Genomic DNA, 19,687 nt, shown 5'->3' on the forward strand with positions numbered 1-19,687 from the left:
GCTCAAACTGTAGCTATCTGAGCACACCCCCCTCTACCGCCCAGACCCAGCTCAGGCGGGCATAGATTCCGCTTGCCTTTGCCACCGGCATGTCACTGCCAAAGATTCAAGTTCCACCACAACAACACATCGCTGCTGCTCACCACACCCTGGTTTCTTCATTTAATTTTGCTTTAACTACACTTACAAATGTGGGAATTGTAGTTGCTGTGATTCATGCATAGAGGAGAAGTTTCTAGAATATGAGGGTGTTACAATTACTCCAACAACCATGAACAACTGTCACAGAAAAAATGTTGTTTACATTATTTTCTGCCCCTGTGGATTGGGGTATGTAGGGGAGACGGGAAGGGAATTGAGGATTCGCTTATGCAAACATAGATCTGCTATTCGAACAAAGAAAATAAATGCACCATTAGTAGAACATTTTCTGAGTAAAGAACACTCAGAAAGGGATCTTCGTTGGTTCATTCTTGAGAAAATATACCCTAGAAAGAGAGGTGGTAACTGTGAAATATTGAGAAAGAAGCGTGAACTGTGGTATATTATTAGGTTCAGGACAATTGAGAAGGGTTTAAACTGTAGAGAAGAATGGTAGTAGGTGCCCTAACTTTTTAAATGATATATTTTAGTGAGGAGGTCCCTTATTAGTGGGTGGGATCCTGATGAGAAAATAAGTGGAGTATTGGTAGTTTAGGGACTCTAGAGTTGTTATCTCTCTAGAATATTCAATAATATATTTGTCCTGGATCTTCTGGAGAACATTGATTCATGCATTGAGGTATGTTGGAGGTTATACTAAATATAGAATATATGCCCTCTTTGTTACTGGGATATGTTAGTGGGCATGTTTATTTACATGGCTTGCTTTGGGAGAGTGGCTGAATATACAAGGATATCTGGCCTGCATGGGGATCAGAGATTAGTATTGTTGTTGTGGGTTATCGATTCATTATTTAGTTTTCACATAATAGGTTGGGGATTATAATACATCAGGACCATATTACATTTTTAATGGATGTGGAGTTGGAAGATGGTGTTTGTATTTAGAGAGCACATGTTGGTTAGTGGTTTTATGGTTTAAATATGAAGTTGATCTTATGAAATTTCAAATAACAATGAAATTTGAATGGACGTGGGATAACTGGCCTGCATGGGGATCAGAGTCACGGGAATGGACGCGGGATCTCAGTATGGCGCCCGCACCCAGACAAGAGAGACGGGGTTGCGGTCTAGTGTTCCATTTCTCTAAAACAGGAAGTGAACACTCATAAATGGGAAGTGTTTTGCGCTCGAGTTTACACTTGGTAGAGGGATATGTGTATATATATATGTGGCGTCGGATGGCGAGTCGCGTTCCTCGAATTATAAATAGAAAAGGAAGAGAGCTAAGCTCCGTCACGCCGTTACGCTGGTAAGTAGATGGGAGCCTGAGACAGTTAACTGGTGATTTCTTTCAGCATATGGATGGTAAATATCGTGCATAATGTATAATAGAATGGATAACATTCCCCTGGTAGGAGCAAAACATGATATGGGATGTAAAATCCAATAATTGAAAGGATTAAGGCAGCTATTAGAGGGCTGGGTTAGTGATAGATAGAGATGATGGTAATAGAATGGCTATGTATATTAATTGTAAAATAGTGAGGGTTGCTATTAGTGTCAGGAGATTATAGGGTCTTTTTTTCCCGATGCTAGGGGAAGGATGAACAAAAGAGAAGCCAGGAGGAAGCCTCAAATAGAGAAAATATATACATGTATTTCCCATTATTCTTTTTGGTTTTCTCTGTAGAATGAAGGTTGGGAACCATATGGACAATAGAGAGTCCTGGTTTATCGTTTAATAGAAATTGTGGATTCCATAGTACGTTCCATGGACAATACAAGCTTAACATTAACCTCACATTATATTTCTCCTATTATTAGTTTTATCACATTATATGCATGATAATCCGATACTGCATGGGGCGTATGAAATTAATTATTTATTATTTTTGTTCCTTGTTTATTTTATTATTTACATACTTATGGCCATATGCACTCATAATGGTGATAACTAATGAGTTGTGGATGGAGTGGATGACTAATACTAGACCCCATTTTGGAAGCGGGGTAATCAAATGATGGTCAACTTTAAAGGAGGAGAATGTGGTAATTTATTAATGGATTTTATTTTGTCCATGTAGAAATTTGTTTGCGAAAGAGTATCGGGAAACAAAGGAAAGTATACATATTTACATTTGGATCGGTTTGGATGGTTTGATTTGATTTTAATGGAGGTGAGTGTTTGGGGATTTGGATATTTATTTATTTATATATACATTTTCCCCATAAAGAGTGACCTTGTATGTAGGTAATGAAATCTCTCTTACTGACGATTAATATAAAGGAATCTAGATTTATGGTTAAATGCTGGGTATTGTATTTGGGGTATTGAGTATTAAAAATGGGGGTTATGTGAAGGGGGATATTGAGTTTTTGGACATATTTAAGTGTGTATACATATATATATTATTTTTGTTGGCCCATTTAGGTTTGGTTCAATAAGTGTTGGGAGCATATTTGTTAGTCCTGAAGAAGGAGGTGAAAGGATTCAAAAGACCACCGAAACGCGTCAACGCTATACGGCATTACTGGACCCATAGGAGTAGGCCGGAAACAAACAAGGACTGGTGACGGAAATTGATTGGCCTAAGTCTACCATAATTGGGACAGTTAGACGATTGCAGATGTCTTTTTTTGTCTCCCTTTTGTCGGATTTTATTGTTTTTATATGTGGTTTTTATTGATGTGTTTTTTGTGAGTATTGTGATATTGGGTTTTAACTAATTGGGTTTGTATTATCAAATTATGATCCATAGATTCCTTTGTTTTTAGATTGATCATTTGAGAGATTGATTATGTGAGTGTGTGGGGTGATTGGTTGGTTTTCCCTTGGGGGAATTTCATTGTTTCAACTACGCTTACTACAGTCCCCCAGCGTCCACAGTGGCCCAGCGACTCAGGCACGGGCACAGAGGCTTGTGACATAACTGGGAAAATCGCCCCTTCCGCCCTCAAAATACATCCTTTAACATACTCACACCATATCTTCACCGATGGACACAGACCAGCAAATCCGAGGCCTGACACAAGCCGTACAAACAATTAGCAAGGCTTAGGTCTCTAAGAAGAGTTCAAGTCAGCACTCGTTCCAATAAAAAAAAAAAAAATCCGCATTTGAAGACTTGGAAAATTTCTAACTTACTGTCCTTTCGCCGACGAATTAAAGTAGTGGCAAGGTGTCTCAGGGACAGACGGACAGTGAATAGTACCAAACCCCCTTCAGGGAAACCCATGGAAAGTAAGCCAGAGGGGTTATGCCCACACACAGCTCGCTCACAGCTTTGGATACTTCAGTTTCTGTGGCCGTCTAATACCCTAAGACCACATCAGAGTGAACGACTCAATAACCTCATCGAACAGACAGCCACCAGCCCACTAAAAAGTCACTATCTATCACGCCGAAACATGAACAACACTAAAGCAGCAGCAAAAGAGGGCAAGTCAGCCAAAGGAACTGCCAAAAGATTGGTTTGAGATTTTATTTTACAAGAGCACCAAAAACAACAGCACTATTTTCAGGGCAGCCCCCTTTTGGGAATAACTTTGGCACCAATAAACTTTCCAATCACTGTCCAACAAACTGCTGGGACCTGGCATATAATGGATCGGCTCAGCCGAAGGATGATACAATTATAGAGATATCATCAAATAGTGTCACAGACAACACACTACTGGCAATGGTAAATAATATAAACTACGAGGATTGGATTGAACATGGCAGCGGAAACGTCACCTTGACCAGCCCTCCAAGCGATATAGCTTTCCGGTCAGCTCTACACAAACATGAGCATAGGACCAGCGCTGCCGCATCTCACATTGTTCTGACTCCACAAAAAGCTCGGTAAGAGCATGCCCCGTGTCAGCGAGGGACTACTAGGGCAGCCAGTTTCCATGCACGACTCCTATATCGCTTCAGAAGGCAGACCGGTGGCTAGCAATGAAAGAAACTACAGCGACTTGTTTGACATTCAGCACTATTCGCTCTATGATACAAGCCAGACGGATCTACCAAGTGCCCTGGTGAAGGCAACTACTCTGGTACCTCTAATCGAAACAGATCAGAGTAATCTACTGGCATCAATCAACACAACTCTGACAGCCACAATAAATACCCTCACATGGCAATCTGACAAGCTAGAAATGCAATTGGACCTTATACATGCATTAGCTAAATCCATCAGTAAATTAGAAGCAAAGTTCACAGCCCTGGAACAAAGAGGGCTATGCATCGATACTATAGCACCTAGCAACAGCAGCCCTGGTGTGCTTGCACGCCGATTGTGGGCAAACTTTCATCCGTACCGGAGGTCTTGACGCCATGATCACAGAATGGAAAACAGCTTAGCAAAGGATAAGTCTCGGTAAGCCTCCAACACCTGATATAGCGCATGCTAAACAAGCAAATCAAATCCCAAAAATAAAATCAAACCAAACATCAGTCCAAGAGGCGCCCTCACTCCTAACTCTTATCACACTCTTGGCTCCACCCCCTTGGCCAAACAACTTGCCTACCACCCCAAATGTTAGGGAGAACACGACCAATGAGGTCAAGAACACCTCACAGCAAACCCCCACTCCCCCCGAGGACGGAAACGGAGAGAAGTAAAGGAGCTTCTTATAATACAGCAAATGGCAGAGTTCAATACTGGCCAAAGACGCTATCAAAGAGAGCCAAAAAGAGGCTGAAAAAGGCAAAGAGTGAAACGAAAAAGGGCACATTACAGGCACTGCCAAGAAGGGAACACGTGGTGGCTTCTCCAGGAGAACCAAGCACATATTCCATCTTTAAGTGTGGGAAGATAAGTAAACAAAAACAGAGAAATCCGCTATCATCTGAAAACCAATCTACACTGCCATTGCACCAAGTTTCTGCACATAACGCTGGCAGTTCAAGCACAACTCCAAGTGAGCCTTGTTGTCAATTAGCTTCAGCGATAATCACATCAGACCTCCAAACCACCTACTCCTGTTTTGGTGAGTACTGGTGTCTCGTCCCACAGTCCGAAAATGTTAAGCATAACTTATCAATCATATGGTGAACAACTATCTGACACTACAGCTGGAAGTAAACAAGGAGAACCAAAACTCTCTGAAGGAAAGAACCAGGGAATGAGTGAGCCAAGTGTAGGAAGCTGACTCTGTATATATTATATCCAAGTGAGATATAGTGTGCACAGAGTCCAGGGGTTCCCCAGAGGCTTAACAGAGGCTAAAGTAGATAATACTAATGCTCTCTTTTGAGGTAGTGTGGTCGAGCAGTTAGGCTTATCAGAGGGTAGTGCAAAGCATTTGTTGTACACACAGAAACAGTAGAAGAACCACACAGTCAATGACAACTCCAGACCAATGGGTTTTATACAGCAAAAATATATTTTCTTAATTTATTTTTAGAACCACAAGATTCAAGTTGCAGGTAAGCACTTCAATAGATTTGTATTTCACACATGTATCAACAGTACTTTGTTTGAAATCAATAAGTTATACAGTTCTTGAAATATTGGCAATAATCTGTTTTAAAAATGGACACTGCAATTTTCAGAAATAGTTAATGGGGGGAAGAACTGTTAGATCGTTTTACAGGTAAGTACAACACTTACAGTTTCAGTCTCTGGGTTTTAGGAAGTCCACCGGTTGGGGTTCAAGTTAACTCCTAACACTCACCACCAGCAACATAGGCCAGGCTGGGTGCAGAGGTCAGAGATGACCAATTCTAACGAGGGCTCCTATAGAGACAGGGGGTACTCGGAGTGAAACCTGCCTGCAGGTAAGTACCCACGGCTCGGAGGGCAGACCAGGGGGATTGAAGGAGCACTGGAGGGGCCACAAGTAGGGACCAAACACACACTCTCAGGTGCAGGGTGCAAACATGATGTTGTGTTTCCAATGCTGGTCTATGAGGAAACCCCAGGGGTCACTCAGAGGCTGCAGGCGAGAGCCACGGGAGTGTCTCGGGCACACCACCGGTCGGACAGGGAGGAAGGCTACCTGCTGAACATAAATGCACCGGGTGTCAGTTTCTCCAAGGCCTGGGGGCTGCGGGTGCAGTGTGTCTTTAGGCGTCAGATATCTTTGTCCTGAGCTTCACGGTCAGGGGGTCCTCGAATTCCCTCTGCAGGCATCGTCGTGGAAGAGTGGAAAGGTCAACCCAGGGTTGGCACTTGCTCACAATCGCTGGGGGACCGTCTCTTGATAGGTGGACCACCTGGACACAGGCAGTGGGCGCAGGTGCACAGGGGTCAGGACTCACGCATCCAAAGTGAGGTGGGGGTCCTTGGTTGTAGTTTTTTCTTAGACCGAGCCGCTGTCCTCAGGAGTTCTTGGTCCTGTTGGGTGCAGGACAGTCCTCTGGCATTGGGCAGAGGTGGCTGGTCCCGCTGGACGCATCGCTGATCTTTTGCAAGTTCTTTGAAGCAGGAGACAGGCCGGTAGGGCTCGGGCCAAAGCAGTTGTCGTCTTCCTTCTTCTCTGCTGGGGGTTTCAGCTAAGGAGTCCTTCTTTTTGTCAGATCGCCAGGAATCTGGTGAGCTGGGTTCAGGGAGGCCCTTAAATTCTAGATTTAGGGGTGTTTTAGTGGTCAGAGGGCAGTAGCCAATGGCTAATGCTCCTGAGGGTGGCTATACCCTTCTTGTGCCCACTCCCATTTGGGGGGGAGCACAAACCTAATATTATTGGTCCCTGTTCTCCAAACCAAGATTGAGGATTCTGCAGGGAGGGGGTCACCTCAGCTCTGGACACCTTAGGAGTGGTCCTGGCTGGGGTGGTCACTCCTCCCTGTTTTCCCTAATTTTCCAGCCGGACTTGCCGCCAAAAGTGGGGCTTTATCTGGGGGGGGCAGGCATCTCCACTAGCTGGAGTACCCTGGGACATTGTAATCCGAGGCTTGAGCCTTTGAGGCTCACCACCAGGTGTTAGAAAGTGTCAGGATGGCACAGACTGGTCAGTCCTACACTAGCAGTTTGGCTAACATACAGGGGGCATCTCTAAGATACCCTGTGCGTGCATTTTTCAATAAATCCCACACTGGCATCAGTGTGGGCTTATTGTGCTGAGAAGTTTGATACCAAATTTCCCAGTATTCAGTGAAGCCATTATGGAGCTGTGGAGTTCGTAATGACAAATTCTCAGACCATGTACTCAATATGGTTACACTGCACTTACAATGTCTAAGAATGGACATAGACGTTGTAGGGGCATATTGCTCATGCAGCTATGCCCTCACCTGTGGTATAGTGCACCCTGCCTTAGGACTGTAAGGCCTGCTAGGGGGATGACTTACCTATGCCACAGGCAGTGATTTGTAGACATGGCACCCTGAGAGGGGTGCCAAGTCGACTTTGTCTTTTTCACCTCACCAGGACACACAAGCTGCAAGGTATTGTGTATGTGCTTGGTGAGGGGTCCCCTAGGGTGGCATAATACATGCTACAGCCCTTAGAGACCTTCTCTGGCCACAGGGCCCTTGGTACCATAGGTACCTTTTATGAGGGACTTACTGTGTGCCAGGGTTGTGCCAATTGTGTAAACAAAGGTACAGTTTTAGGGAAAGAACACTGGGGCTGGGGCCTGGTTAGCAGGGTCCCAGCCCACTTTCAATCAAAGTTGCCATCAACACTAGGCAAAAAGTTGGAGGTAACCTTGCCAACAGTGTCACTTTCCTACACCAAGGAATAGTGCATCTTCTGCCGGAGTTAGCCCTTGTACCCCAATACCGCTCCGAAGGCAACCACAACATCCTGAACCGCTTGAACCTGCTACGGCTGATTAAGGCACTACCAGAGGTGATTAACTTAAACTCTGATAATATTCTAAGAGTAGCATTTAAGGTACTACCGGAAAACAGCAATCACCGCAAATCAACCATAATTACTTTAAGCTCTCCGGCACTGGCGGAACAGGTACTGACAAACCAGCAGACTCTTGAGGAATGGGGCATAATAGTAGAGTTGATTGGTCAGCCTAAATACCTCATCCCTCTAAAAAAAACAAGTGAAACCCGACAGCAAAAAACTAGTACTCGCAGCATTTTAAAAGAGGTATGTTACCTCAAGACTGACGAGCGGAACATCAATCTCTCCATATCCTGTTCTTATCCAACCTCAACGAGCTGCATTAGAAAGGTCTCCTTTGACAACAGAAATTAAATCAGTACTAACTGGTGCCCCACTACTGCAACCAGAATAGCTCAGTAATATGCCTAACAACAATAACTAAGCTGAGAACTGTGAGTTAGCCATTTGACAGTCATCTCCTGGAAGGTTGTGGGCCTGAAGAGACTCCTATAACATAATGCAGCTCAATAGCTTCTAAAAAACACCAACATAATATGGCTGCAAGAAACCTGGCTAATCTCCCCTATGGTAATCCCAGGATTTCACAAAATACAACAAATTGCTATAAAAAGAAATATCTTCGGTAGGCCTTCTGGTGTCCTTTCGATATATCTACATGTTAATCTAGACTTAAAAGTCTGCACAGTTCCTACACAAACGCAAATGCTGCAAGCAATAAGATTGAAAATCCTAACACAAAAGCCACATGTCAAAATCTCTTATAGTCAATCTCTACTTTAGCATATTTGGCCAAACTAGAGCAGAAAGTATGTCACATCTAGTAGATACTTTGGATGGAGTACTCTGCAACCATACTGGCTATATTATCATAATTTGTGGGGATTTCAACCTCAGACTCTTAGGAACATGGACAGACCCAAACAACCAGCATGCTTAGCCACCCAACAACTCCAATGCCTCCTCAGCAAACATGGCCTCTCCCCTATTCAGCATTCTCAAACAGTAAGCCCCCCTGCACAGACATTTCCAAACAAATTTCAGGGCAAGAGTACCCTAATCTACATCTTTGTCTCAGAGGAAGTCAGTAATTGTCTGGCATCATTTGAAATCTTACATCTAAATGCCAGTGACCATCTTTCACTTATAGCAAACTTTGAGATGCACCTAAGGTGTCTGGAAACACAAAATGTAATAGGAACCTCCCTGTGGACAAAGAATCACAAATAATTAGACAAATAAAATGTGGACCAGTTGCATCTAAGGAATACAATTTTTTGGATAAACTCCAATGGCCCGACTATGCTGTCAATGGCGGGCGAAACACTCTGCATCAAATGGCCAGATATCACAAACAACCTCCTACAACAAGCATGAGCCTCCAACACCTCACAATGGTCCTTCCCCAGCATCCTATAATGGAAAGTAAGAGGAGCCTTGGCAGACTGAGAGCACTACATGACAAAACCAAGGACTCTTCAACAAAAATGGAGCTAGCCTTAAAATTACGAGCTTACACCAAACAACATAAGCAGCTGATCTGGTCCTAAAAACACCAACAAGCGGAAAGGGAATCTGCTCATATCTACTCCCTGACAAGAAAACACAACCACAGCGACCTATGGAGGTACATCAGAAATAAGAAGGTCCTTCACGATCTATGAACCAATGTGATGAATGAAGCCGTATGGATAAAACATGTAAAAAAATTATTCGTATTTCACTCACCCCCTCCAGAACAACTAAGGGGAAAAAAGGGTATGTCTGAATTCCAATCGGACCCGGGACTTGCTCCCTCTCCAGGTAAAATTTCCACCATCCTGCGAAGCATGAGGTCATCTGGGGCCCCTGGCCCCAACGGTATTCCCGCACAAATCTTAAAGTAAGACATGGAGCTCTGGTCTCCAGTTTTCTCTGCGCTTTACTGCTCATGTCTAGAGTCACAGGAAGTACCACTGAATTGGAGAGGTTCCATATTACATCCAGTTTACAAAAAGGGGGATAGGCAAGATCCAGTTAATTATCATCTTTTTGCCCTTTTGGACATTGAAGCAAAAGGTTTTGCCTCAGTCCTTTTGGAAGAATTAAAAAGCTGGGCAGATGCCACGGGGATAGTGCCCCTTTGTCAAACTGGGTTTAGGGCGAACTCTGCAACTACAGATAACATTTGGGCCCTTTCTTTTTTGATACATGAGGCTGCCATCAAAAAGACACTGCCAGTTCTCGCTTGCTTCATGGATTATTCTGCAGCCTTTGATGCAGTGGACAGGAACCTTTTATGGAGAAAACTCAATAATTGGGGCATCCCAAGTAAGTTACTAACGGCAATAATTCTATTGTACACATCCACCTGGGTAAGGGTTAAACCGTCGAGCTCTGCTGTCAGCAAGGGATCCCCACCATAAACAGGCTAAAACAAGGATGTGTGCTCGCACCACTATTATTCAACCTTTACATAGCAGATATGTCGAGGGCATTAAAACATGTAAACCTGATCCCACCAAAAATTGAAAACCTTAAAGTTACTGTCTTACAATACGCATGTTTTGCTGGATCATTCAAAAACTGGGTTACAAAAAGAATTAACAGCCTTCCACAGCTACAACATGGCAAATAAAATGAAGGTGAATGCTTCCAAAACTAAAGTACTAATATTTGGAGGGTCAATGAAACACCAGCATTCTCATTGCAAACTGGGGTCACTTATTATTAGCAGCAAAGATGTGTACAACTAACTGGGCATTTAGCTATCGGCTAAGGGAAAGCTCAAAGTCTATCTCCACCACATGAATACAAAGGCTGATTTTATAACAGCCAGAATATGTCAGTTAAATAATCTCATAGGAAGCCCTTCAGCAAGACAAATTCTCAAAATTCTTAAAGCTTCTGTGAGAGTGCATACATCAGTGTTTTAGTGGGTGCGTCAGTGTGTGAACGGGCCTGTGAGTCGGTGCATGAAGCTATCAATGGGTCTGTGAGTGGGTGTGTGGGAGTCTGAGTCGGTCTGTGAGTCGGTGCGTAGCTATTAGAGTGGGTCTGCGAGTGGGTGTGTGAGGGTCTGACTGGGGCTGTGAGTGCGTGCATGAGGATCTGAGTGGGTCTGTGACTGGGTGCGTGAGGCTGAGTGGATCGGTGAGTGGGTGTGTAAATGTGTGAGTGGGTGTGTGAGTGGGAGAAATTGATTGAAAGAGAGACAGAGAGAGAGAGAAAGTGATGTAGTGGATCCTATTTGGTGTATTGGGAATCAGCAGTTCACGTAGCCGTCTGGCTTGCAGGCTAGTCCCTCGTCACCTAGTGCCATTTAGCCTACTTAGCTTGCTCTGTTTTATCACATTTATTTAATTATTTCTACCAAGATGGCTTCTATGTTTATAGTTAGGAAGATGTTTTGGTTTCACGTTATCAGTGCCACTCTGTGAAGGCGTCACTATCAGCGTCAAAGATAAGTGATATTCGTAGGTATTCACATCATGCCTCTTGCTCACTTACGTGTGATAGGAACATAATGTACTTTTGGAGGGACCTGTTTATATAAATGCCACCCCAAGCATGCCTTCTTATCTATTGTTTGGAAACATACCTGAGTCGGGGTCCTACAAGATCTGTATAAGTACATCTCACACAGATAAGGTTATCAGAGGGATTCATACCAGATGCCATCAACACTATCTACATGGCGCCTTGATGCAGACCCAGCCTTCGTGTCCCCACCGAGTCTGATATAGAGACCTCATTCCAGGGTATCAAGGGTTCTTCCCATGGACCTGGTACTGGCAGATTAGGTTTATCACACCTAGCTCTCGTTAGGTTAGAGATTAGGTTTTCCATGCTAGGGTATTAGGGCCTATTTCATATCTCATGTTATTGCAAGATGGTTGGGGTTTTTGTATTCATGACTCTCATCTTTACCTTTCTGCTTCTTGCATTGTTCATTATCCTAATCATTGCAGCTCATGCATTTTCAGTAGATGGCAGTCTTGTTAATAAACCTATTGTAAACTTTGCTGCATCTCCTTTATTGCCTGTGTGTGACTGAGACTTATGGCTCATGTGAAAAAATAGTACTCTGCTGAATTCCATCCTGTGGTTTGGGCTGTAGTTGTTTTCAAAACTCCTATGGGAATTAACATGGGAAATGCACGTTTTTTGACCCTCTCCCCCTTTTCTCTGTCCCCACTTGACGGATCATCCATAAACTTTCCATGCTCAACAAGAAGTACCGGCACATTTGTTTTTGGAAAATTTCATGAAGACCCGTCAAATGGCACCAAAGATATAAAAGTTAATTTGGAAAACATCTAGCTATGGCTCTAAAAATAGCGAATGATACATAAAAGAAAAGAACAAAAATCTATAATAGAGACAATTTTATTTTGTTATAGCTCTCCTGAAAGAATCAGCAAGCAGAGACTTCTTCGTCAGTTGGACATCCGTCTGGTCAGTGTTGGCAGGGGAAATTGAAGGGGATAGCTCAGCCACGATTGGGCTCCAAGTTAACTGAGCCAACTTAGAAAGGGCATCAAACTGAAGAAACACCATCAATAGCATTAACAATCAATAATAGCAATAACTACGTGATGAGACCAATGCTAGAAAGAAAGTGTATCTGGAAAGCTCCTGATAAGTGCAGTCGGAATAAGTCAAATCCCCAAAGTAATTTCTCAAGCTGTCATTTGTCAGAACGTCGGGTGTTCACAGTAGAACCAACAAACATTATTTCTTAAATCTGTGATATAGTTAGACAGTCTTTCACACGTCGATGATTGGCTCCCTTTCTCCCGTTCCCATAACCAGTTTTCGTCAGGTAATTTTTAGTTGCAAACATAACTCCAGTCAGTGAAGCCATTGTCATGTCCTCGGAACATTAGCTTCTCACACACCAAAGATACAAATGTATCTGTAGCTAGGCATAGCATTACAGCAGATAGTTCTCACAAGAAAGTATAAGACATCATCTAGTTTAAAGTTGCAACATTACAAATCTATTTGGTTCGCACTGTGTGAACAAAGGACAAGTGTAAATTTTGCTTGAGACAGAAAACATTTACAAACATTTATGCTTTGTTGACTAGGCCCATAATTTCACAGTTACTCCATGCCTAGTAAAATTAAGCAAATACATTTCATTAACACTTTAGTATGGTCCACTAATAACTTTAATTCTATATGTGCATAGTATTTCAAAACAGTTAATAATATTTATTTATTAATGTCGTACACGTTATGGTTGCCACCTAGGTGGGCACATTTCCCAAACACTCGATTTCTCTATTTTAGTATAATTCATGTCAATTCTTAGCTACTGATCAATGCAGATTTATTATTAATTCAGCTTTCACAATCCCTCCTCTGATGACTAAATGTATCATCACACTCTACATTATATAACACAAACTTTTGTTAATCTAAAATTTTGTTTCTCATAACGTCTGACATGTTCCCTCCTTCTCCAATTTTCAACAAAATATCTGCGTCTCAACTTTTCCAATTTGATTTCCTCCCTCCTCTGACCATTTTTCATTCTCAGATTTTTAATTATGGTTAGGGCTTTCAGTTTTATGGTGTTTATTTTTTTAACAATTCCACCTGTATTTATCCATATTTATTTTTTGGGTAATTTTATCTGTATTTATCCACATTTTATTTTGTCGTAAGAAAAATAACGCTACAGCTAGTATTTTATAGGGTTAGATACATTTATGTAGCTGGGTAAATGGGTTACTGCTTTTAACAAAGAGATCCTTTTGTTACTTGCAGTTAATACATTCCAATCCTTGTAACCCTCACAGTCTTATGTAACATATCCTACACATTGATTTACACACATATGATTTATTGTCAAATAACATGTGATGTAAGCGCTCGGAAACCATAAATTGGGAAAAATAGTGCTATAGTGGTAGGGACTGAAGAAAGTCAGAAACATGCCTCTCATAAGGGACTGTGAAGTGATAACCAGTGTGCATTTGTTTTCCCTCAATTGCTTTTAGGTGTGTGTTTCCCACCAGCCTTCTCATAGCTCCAAGCCAGGATATTTAAACAAAAGGAGGCCTGATGGCCCCTTAATGTTGACCTTTGTTAGTGGCTCAGCTGAAATCGGTTAAGCCATCTCCTTCCCTGCACTCGGAAAGGCTTGTCTTCTCGCAAACAGCAGCAAAGTTAAACACATTCATTAGCATTTTTCTGTTTCTATTTTTAAATACAGACAAAGGAAAAATATTTTTCTGTCTGTATTTATAAGTAAAAAGTGTTTAAACTGAATACCGGGAGCCTTAATTATATTGTACAATTTGTAAGATCCCATTAGGCAAAAGATACAAATTATAATAATCAACACTGGTTTCAACATTATCCTTATGATGCCATTTCCGAGGTTGGTCAGCCAATTTTCCACAGCAGTAAAACCTTTGCCAACTTTATCCCAAACCCCAGGCTCTTTTAGAACTTTCAAGTCAGAGTTGATGTTAGTCAGATTATTAATAAAGCTTTTAATTTCTCTACTGTTATCGGGAATATGCGTGCAACAATGTTGCGATTATAGCATTTTACAGACTCCGCCCTCCTTTGTTAAAAGGATGTCTAGTACAAGGCAGTTCTGAAGAGTCATAGAACGTACCGCAGCCATTTCAGTGTCCATTAAGACCATGGCTTCAGAAAAACTAGTCAACATGTTATCCACAATAGTAGATAACGTTAGAATTTTCAAGGAATTTAGAATAACTCCCACTGAGGGAATAATTGCCTCAAATATATCTCCAATAATGCCAGACTAAGATTCACTCTTTGGTCTAGCAAGGTGTAATTCATTTAGTTTAGGTGTCTTATTTAATTTTTCAAGTTGATAAATCTTTGGGAAAAAAAATCCCAAATAACGTGTGCCATACCATCTTCTTGGAAGACGATAATAGGCATTCTGTCCACCGATATAGTAAACCCCAAGAATTGCTTGGTCTTGTCTATTTAGATTAAAGGTCCATTCACTCTGGAAAAGAAACATATGTCGGCATTTACTCGTTCCCACAAATAAAGTGTCAGTCCTGGATTGTGGTCTGTATATACACAAAGCTTTCCTACATGTAGCACATCTAAAGCTAATTTGTCTTGTGTTTTAGTTTCACTAAATGCATGGTAATTTATAAATGTCCTTTTCACTAACCTTTTATCTATTTTCTCTTTCAATGCCTTTCTCCTGTCATCAGTTTGATCTAGAAAACTCTTTTCTACTGGTGTAATCAAACTTGTGAGGTTATTCCTATGCACATCAACTGTGCCAAATGTTAGTGTAGGTTCAAAGAAAGCTCTCACTAATTCTATATTCTTTTCCCTAGCTAGGCTACTCAAGTATTTGATAATAGGAACAAAAGAAAACACTAAGGGCCAGATGTAGCAAAGGGTTTTACCCATTTTGTGTCTATGGGAAAATGTGTTCGTACATATGGCCCTTAGGCCCTTATTATGAGTTTGGCGGGCGGCCTCACCGCCGGCCCTATTACGAGTTCACTGCAGGGCCGGCCACCAGCCCTGCGATGAACAGGGCCTTAACATTGACGGCGACTCATAATTGAGCCAGCGGCAATGTGGCGGTGCGGTGGGTGCAACAGCACCCGTCGTGCTTTCCACTGCCTGTAATGCGAAGTGCATTGGCGGTGCAGGGGCCCCCATGGCACCTCCGGCATCCCCTTTCCACTTTCCAATGTGGGGCTACTGCCATGCAAAGGCTGGCAAGAAGGGAACTCGTAATCCCGGATTGAGACCTCCAGGCTGGTGGCTGGCGGCACTCTGGTGGTGTCTGCGGTCTGACTGACTGGCTGCTACGCTATGGTCGTAATGTGGAGGCCGGACCACTGCTTTGGCGGTGGTCTGACCTCCACCAGGGCCCTGGCGGTCTCATGACCGCCAGGGTCATAATGAGACCCTAAATCATTATTTGAGTAAAAATACTCTATCTATTCTTGGTTATAAAACCTTGTTAATAATAGACTGCGACTAATTCCATATGTTAGTGGCAAGCTATGGTAAGTTATTCCTTCTTCCACTGATGAAGGAATTTGCGTGCAATCATGACATTCTCTCACATTCATTGTCTCGACATATTCATACAGCAAGCAATAGCAAAAATTAGAGGAAAGATCTCCTTGTGAGTTTTCGATCTCTCATTCCACCTAAATTTGTCTAATTCTGTGAGTGTAGTAATTTCTACAGAAGAGGTGTGATTAGTTTCAGCTTTACTGAGAAAGCTCATGCTCACAATCAATAACAAACATACTGTTGTGCATACAATTGCTAAGCCAATACCTATGTATTTACAGCACCTACTTTTCCTAACATGTTGGTCGTGGCTATCCATGATCTGTAAAGAATCAGAGAGTAGATGAAAACTTCAACTATGCAGCATAACCCCCAAAAAATCTTAAATCTTCTTTGCAATTATTTATAGCTTTCAGTCTCTTTTCCAGAGCTTATGCCAGAAATCAGTAGCTGTGGTCAAAAGCGGTTTAGCAGCTTGTCAAATCAGTTTATTTCAAAGTCTTTTCAGGTTATCTTTATTGACTCTTTCCTTTCTCAGTTTCACAGAATTTTCTCAATGTTGAGTTCATGGTCCAACTTCACATGCCAAAGTACTGACCTGGAATTTCACGATCAATGATAAAAATTCACTTTGCGAATCATTAGTTGTTGCATATGCCCATTCAGGTCCTGAATATCTTTGATTTGCAACTCAGTCCAGTTTTCCTGTCGGGTGTATTTCTCATGCTCATCGGAACTAACGGTGGTGCATCTGGCCATTTCAGATTCGTAGACACACACTTCTTTGCAAGTCATGACTTCAAGGTACCATTCATTTGTTCTACGAGTCCTGAGGCTTCAGGATAATAGCTACAGTGCAACTTCTGCTCAATGTTTAAAGCTGAACATAGTAATTTAATTACTTTGTTGTTGAAGTGACTTCCTCTATCTGATTTTAAAGAGACCGGAAAACCAAAACGTGGTATCAGCTCCCTAAGCAATAATTTTGCTACAGATAGGCTGTCATTCCTACTTGTGGGGTATGCTTTAATGCACTGACTAAAAATGCAAACAATCAAATCAAATCAAATCAAAAACATTTATAAAGCGCGCTACTCACCCGTGAGGGTCTCAAGGCGCTAGGTCACCAACACACATCTCAATCCTCCACACACAGGCATTTCAATGAAATCCATTTGCATTCTGCTGAATGGACCTCCAGCTTTTCCAATGTGGCTCATGTTAACAACTGTTCTTTTACCCATATTCATCTGTTGACAGATGATACAACGGTGGCAACTGCTTCGACGACCTGCCTTAAATTTTGGATTAAACCATGACTGCTTTAACATCCCTCCCAACATGTGCTTGCCCAGGACAATACCTAAGCATTTGAGTCAGCAAACAGCATGGCAAGACCAATTGTCCCTCCCAGGACACCCAAATATCATCTTCTCTTTGCACACATTTTATTTTCACCCATGTTTTCTTTTCTTCTTTGTCAACACTTCCTTGCAGGCTCTTTAGCTCTTCCCAGGTATCAACAACAGTCAATGCATAACTTGTACAAATTTCTTCTTCTGGCAACAGTTCCCATTTGTCTTTGAAGCATATACAATTCAGTGCACAAAAACTTGCGACTTGATCTGCATATCCATTTCCCGTTGAACCAAAATCCTGCGATCTCTGGTGTGCACTGCATTTTCACCACAGCAAACTTTTCAGGCATTTGTAAAGCTTGTAACAAATCATAGATTCTTTCACCATTTCTACCTGGTGAACTAGAAGGGGTCAGGAAACCTCTTTGTGACCATAGCTAGCCAAAGTCGTGCACTATTCCGAATCCATACTGGCTGTCTGAATAAATCGTAACTTTAAGCTGTGCAGAAACATGGCATGCTCTAGTAAGAGCCACCAACCTGACTACTTGTGCAGAAAAGCTTCGAGTATACCAGAAATTGTGCACACTGCATATCCTGCTTTTAACCTTCCCATGTTATCTCTTAAACAGCAACCATCAACAAAAATAATTTGGTCATTTTCTTCCACTCAGGTATCTCGAATGTCAGGTTGAGGTTTAGTGGACGATTCAGTAACTTCCAGACAGTCATGTTCGACATCTTTCAATTTGTCAATTTCAAAATTTTCTTTTGAAAGCAAAGTTGCTGGGTTAAGCATTGTACGCATTTTCTCAGGTAGTCATTTGTGAATGACAAACTGTCACGTTTGCTCCAAGGGACATGTGCAAAATATCCTGCAGGAATTTCTCTCATAAGGAGCATGTTTTTACTGGATTGTCAGTCTGCTGTACACTAGCAATTAAATTTGCAGACTCCTTTTTCTTCTTGTCTCAATTTTTTACCCATCTGCCTTCCCATTTATCTAATGCTTCACCTGTCTGAATGTTCTGGGTTAATTCTCTAATGTGAATTTTCATTCCCGGTATTCTCAGGTCCTCAAAATCTTTTGAGTCAAATTCTAACTTGTAACTTCTTCTCATATGCTTAGTTTTCTCAATCTCTATGTCATAATTATCTGCCAGGTCTGCTAATCTCTGGTGTACCAATCCTGCTTTGTTGAAAAATATTTTGCACAAGAAGGGCAATTTATCTTCACTATATGAGTCAATTCTGTGTAATTCAATTGTTCCCTCAATGAATTCCTCTACTTCTAATTTAAGCCTGGTCAAAGTTAATGGACTTCCTCCATTTGAATCTCCTGGTGTGCTATTCAGCTTTTCTAGCCATTCGGTTGATTGGTGGGCTGTCAAACATTGTAATGAAATATTATTATTACTTACATTGGGCACTTGTAACGTTAGACATGGAGTCTCTGGGGGTCATCAAAAATGGGTTAGGATTTATGTCTGATCTCCCCGGATTATTCAGTGGAGTCCTGGAATAATTCAGGTCAATTAATGGACATGTTATGTCAAACATTTGCTTCATTGGAGACATGATTCCTGTATTTACGCCGAATCTCTCCATTTCTATGCTTGAATTCAAATTTTTTTGTTCAATGCTCTTATTATTTACCTGAGCAAACAATGGTATAACGGGACCAATAGTAACAGATACTGACACAGCGTCTGAACTTGGTTGGACGTTTTGAACTCTAGAGTACATTACTCCTGTATTCTGACTTGTCAACGCAGATATATATATCTGTGACACTGTTATGGGGGTGTATCTCGGCATTGTCTGGGCTTGCACTGGGGATATCAAATTAGGTGTAGATTCTATGTGTATCAGTGTCGGCTTCTGATAAACCTGTCTCTTATGGGAAACATGTTCTGTCGGCACTATTATACTTGGTGTAGAATTAACAATAGGGACAACTGGATAAATCCTAGGTATATCACCCTGCGGCATAGGTGTCTGAATTGTGGATGTGATAGGGACAGTATGGCTAACCTGTACTTGTCTTTGTGTGGCTTCAGTGGGTACTGGAGCAGTAGGATCGCGACTAGTACTCAGACCTGTCTCATGTGCTGCATATGGTGGGGGACTTCTTCTCAATAATTGCAAAATAAACTCGTCTTCATCTGAGTCTTCATCAAAAGTCAAATCATTTTTTGACTCTTGATTTCTGCTCCTTTTCCTCAGAAGGATACAAACCCTTCTTCTTGGCATTCTGTGTGGCATTGTTCTCATTCTCTTCTGTCATTGCAGGAAACATCTTAATTCCCTGTAAAGTCTCAGTTCTCCAAAATGTCTGCTCACTAACCCTTCTTGCCTCAGCTAAAGTATTCTCAGCTTTTCTCATTCTCCTCTCAAAGTTCTGTT

General features: G+C 41.9%; 1 long non-coding RNA gene across 1 annotated transcript; it reads left to right on the forward strand.

The window, feature by feature from the left end:
• Positions 1 to 1,289: 1,289 nt before the first annotated feature.
• LOC138261428 (uncharacterized) lies at positions 1,290 to 2,747 on the forward strand. The gene is made up of 2 exons (XR_011199092.1): positions 1,290 to 1,414; positions 2,537 to 2,747. It is a non-coding gene; the product is annotated as an uncharacterized lncRNA (long non-coding RNA).
• Positions 2,748 to 19,687: the final 16,940 nt, after the last annotated feature.

Source organism: Pleurodeles waltl, chromosome 2_1 (genome assembly GCF_031143425.1).
Source record: "Pleurodeles waltl isolate 20211129_DDA chromosome 2_1, aPleWal1.hap1.20221129, whole genome shotgun sequence".
NCBI classification, from domain to species: Eukaryota; Metazoa; Chordata; class Amphibia; order Caudata; family Salamandridae; genus Pleurodeles; species Pleurodeles waltl.